This window comes from Nyctereutes procyonoides, unplaced genomic scaffold (assembly GCF_905146905.1).
Source record: "Nyctereutes procyonoides isolate TBG_1078 unplaced genomic scaffold, NYPRO_anot_genome, whole genome shotgun sequence".
NCBI lineage: Eukaryota > Metazoa > Chordata > Mammalia > Carnivora > Canidae > Nyctereutes > Nyctereutes procyonoides.
In genome coordinates this window covers 29,297,996-29,302,286 of record NW_026575120.1, presented here as the reverse complement: position 1 = coordinate 29,302,286, position 4,291 = coordinate 29,297,996, and positions in this window count along the sequence as shown.

The window sequence follows — 4,291 nt, the reverse complement described above, 5'->3', positions numbered from 1 at the left end:
GTTTTTTGTTTTTTTCTGGGTTCTTGTTGTTGTCGTTGTCGTTGTTGTTTTAGGGGAATCAGGCAAAGAGATGTGAGCCTGAGTCATTTTGTTATGATATGTTGGGGCTCTGTGGTTTATTTTAAGATCAGTTGCTATTTAGCAATTCATAGTTCTAGTTTTATTTTGGAAATGACTTTTAGTTTCCACTGCATATGAATATTTAAGACAAGATTATTATTATTTGAGACCAAAGTTTACTCTGTGGAACTCAGCAGAACATTTTCTGAGATTCAAGTAGAATGTGGCTCCAGGACCTATTAGCAGAGATGGATTCTGTGAAGCACACACCATCTACCTGCACACAAGTACACAATTACACACACACACACGCAAGGAAGGGACTGAAGGAAATCTATACATGAACGGACACAGGGACACACGTGTCTAGAAGTTGAAAGAAATTGGCCCGCAAATTCAGTTTACCAAAATTGCTCCTTGAGATGAAATTTCAGAAGTTATTAGGTCATTCAAGAGGGAAAAAGTGAAAGAAGCCCGAAGATACTGAATACCTTGTTTGTCCAAGGTTAACCCACAGTATCTTATGTCTATAAAGCAATTTTCCTTTAAAGGACATACCAGACTATCCATTTCCTGCTAAATGTGCATAACGAAATAGATACAGATGTTGGATTGCTGAGTTGGAAATGGAAATTTTCTTCTTACTCTGAGGGGTACCAGAGCTCAGAGTCCACAGCCATTTCTGCTTCTGCCCTCTTCCCCTGCACCCCCGCACGGGCTTGGGTTGTGCATGAAAAGGGAGATTCTGTGACTAATATCAATGAGACAAAGAAATGAAAGCTCTCTAATCCCTGGGCCGAGCGCCAGCCGTCCCACTGTACGGGGCCATTGGCCAGGAATCCCACTGTATGCTGGGCCTGAAGCCAACCAGGATTGGATACAATGAATTTCACAGCCACCTTTTCAGAGCTGACAGCAAATGTCAGGGCACCAACAGCCTTTGATAAGAGATCCAACTTTCTCTCTAACATTTCTACCCAATAATAATAAAGCTTTTTTATTTATAAAGCGGTACTCTCTTGAAGATTGCTTAGTGCTCTTAGAGACACCAACTCATTCATCTCAATGCTTATAGTGAGAAGGGGTGGGGCTGGTGGCCAAAACTGGGCAATCAATATTCTCTTCCTGTTTTGAGAGAGAGAGAGAGAGAGAGAAGGCGGGGGAAAAGACAGAGAGAGAGAGAGAGAGAGAGATTACTTTATGCAACAGTTGATGATATTATTGAAATTTCTAGACAAAGTCTCACATGAATATTCTTCCTTAAATTAAATCCGTTGCCGTGTGATTCTTAATGAGCTGTTTACTTAGAATACCTTCTCTCCTCTTAAAAGACTGGGGGCTTTTGAAAGACCAAACACATACACAAACCAGTTAATACTGGCACCCTCGTGGAACTTTCTGGCCATTTCAGATTTAAATATTGATTTCTTTCTCTCACTCTCCCTGTCTCCACAATGGCAGCAGCTGTCAGGAAGTTGGGAACTTCATGCCAAGAAAGCACCCAGGAGAATATGAACGCCATTAAAATATTTTTTACCTTTTACTTTACTGTTGTTTTCCAAAGCTCTTGAGTAGCTCGCTGGATATCAGGTAACCAAGAAGGGCTGCACTTCCACTGGGGAAACACTGGATCTGATTTCCATTAGGGAACTCTGAATTATTTAGTGGGACTCTTGAGTGCCCCAATCAGCTGCTTGCTGAGCAGTTGCCCTCGGCATCCATTCACATCAGTGTGTTTTGAGGCCTGCTCTTGAAACCAGAACATTCACAATTGGTCACTTTTTCATTTTCACATTTAGTGTAGAAAAAAAAAATGTACTTTCTAAGGATTAGATTGAATATATCTTGTATGCAAAGGGAAGTCTAGAATATTGAAAATTTGAATAATTGCGACTACCTCACTTAATCACCACCTGCTTCTCATTTCCAAATCCTGTCATAATGTATTCCAGCATATAATTTCCAGATTTTTGCATTCTTTCAAACTGTAAATGAATAGTAATTGCGGTAAGAAGTTAAATTCCTAGCCCTCGTGTTACCTTGCTGACTCGTCGGTTTGTGTTAATGGATTGACATTTTTGATTGACACCAGTAGAAATTCCAGTGGAAATCTAGACGAGAAAATAAAATGTTGGGTTTGGGGAAAAGCCAATGTATAGATACATATACAGATAGGTATCTCTTTTAATTTCTGTATGTATGTTAGAGAGAAAACAAAACTGAGTCACTACAGCTGACTACTTACCATAGATCTGTCATGTTTTTTCATGACATGGCATGCTTCAAAAGAACATGTCTGAAGAGATGAGCATGGATCAGGTCTATGGATAACCTTGCCAACATTCATGTGGAAGTTAGACTTTATTGCATCATTATAGGCTTTCCTTGATATGTTCTAAGCCAAGAAGCACTATGTATTGAGTTGCCCATTTTAAAGGTCTGGCTCTGTCTGCCTGGAGTAGCAGGAGGAGGAGTGAAGACGCAGTGGGAATACGGGTTGAAATAATCCAGCTGGGAAATCACGGTGGTTGAGTAAGTAAGCCAGCAATGATGATGATGGAGAGACAGCAGATTAGAGAGAAAATAATGGACAAGAAGCAGTGGAGGATTGGCTATGGATGGCAAAGGGAAAAAATGATCAGAAATAATCCCTAGAATTCAAGCTTTGTGGATGGTGATGCCAAACCTTGAGACAGGGAACAGGACAGGAGAAAGGAATCCACCCTTAGAAATGCTGAGTTTGGAGGTTTATGTGACATCCAAATGGAGAATGCATTATTCAAGCAAGACTGAAAAGAAATGTATAGCTTGGCACAGCACAAACTGACAATTTTAAGTTCACTTTTTATGTATTTTCAAAGCATTATCTAAGACTCTGGGCCACTTGCTTTGATTAGTCCGTTTAGAATGCTTCTCTGAATCAGTTTGTGCAAGAAGCTCTCAACCCTGTAATAAAAATCTTCCCAAATGAGAGTCGGCCCTTTAAAAGGAGCTGTTAATTTTCTATGCTTCCATTTCCAAAATGGAAAGGAGAAACTTTGTTAATGACTAATTCTTTCATTTCACCCCCACTCGGAAGCAACCATATTTCGGAGGTTCCTTATATCAAAGTGACTAGAGAAATGGGAAGCTGTGTCTTTATTTAAGTAAAAACCTGGTTGTCTGCGACTCCAGGGACAAAGCCGGTAGCTTAACTCAGCCTTGTTTTCCACCCATTGTCCCTCCTCCAGTGCCCTTCTCTTATCCATTTAAATAATTATTCTAACGAATATCTAGTACACTCGTCTCCAGATTTTTGCTATTGCCCAAGACCTATAATTCCAACGTCTTAAATCCTACTTGCTTTTTATTTGTTTTGTGTTTATGTCTGTGAGTCTTCTGACTCGTCTTATTGTTGTTTTCTTTTGTTTTGGCTCCCTGTGTACAGTGTGAGAGGATCAGGGCCACCCTAACTTCCGTTTCATCTCCCTACCCCAGCTAGTTGACACTTCTTCAGCATTGCTTTTACATGTGTAGGGCTGGCTATTGTCTCCAGTTACTTTTGCCTCGCCATCTTGCGCCCTGCTCTCCACACTTCCTCTACATGACACTAATTTTGGTCCCATCCTACTCAGATGAGTCAGGGAGAGGTTGGTAAGAAGAATGCAGTGGTTGATTTGTGCATAATATCTAAAGGATTGGAATAAGTGACTACTCAGAAGAAACTTGGCACCGATAGGAATTTTGTCAAAAAGGAAGAGTATATTTGAGAAGTAAATACAGAATAAAAGATTTCCTGAAAAACTGGAAAAGTGCAAGTTGATATCAAGGAGATGACTATAAAGGTGAACATTTATTTTGCAAATTCGAGAATATGTAATAACAGGCCAGAATCATCTACATCTTCCAGGCACCAGGGTAAATGATTTACAAAGATCACATGTAATTCTCACAACAACCCCATGAGGTAAGTGACTCATTATCCTTATTTTGCAGATGAAATCACACAGCTTGAGGTGGTCAAGTCAAGGTCTGAGCCAAGTCTGACCTAGAATGTACTCTGACCTTTTTTGGTCATCATCTTCCCAGACTTTTTGCCACATGATATGACATTTTGATCTGTGGGAAATGAATTATTATGGTTATTTACCTTTTGAAACTAAACTGTTAGAGAAAAATCATAATGGAATTCAGATGAAAAGATCCATTTCTGTCCTTAAATGTGGCCTCCATTTTTAGGAATAGTTAGGAA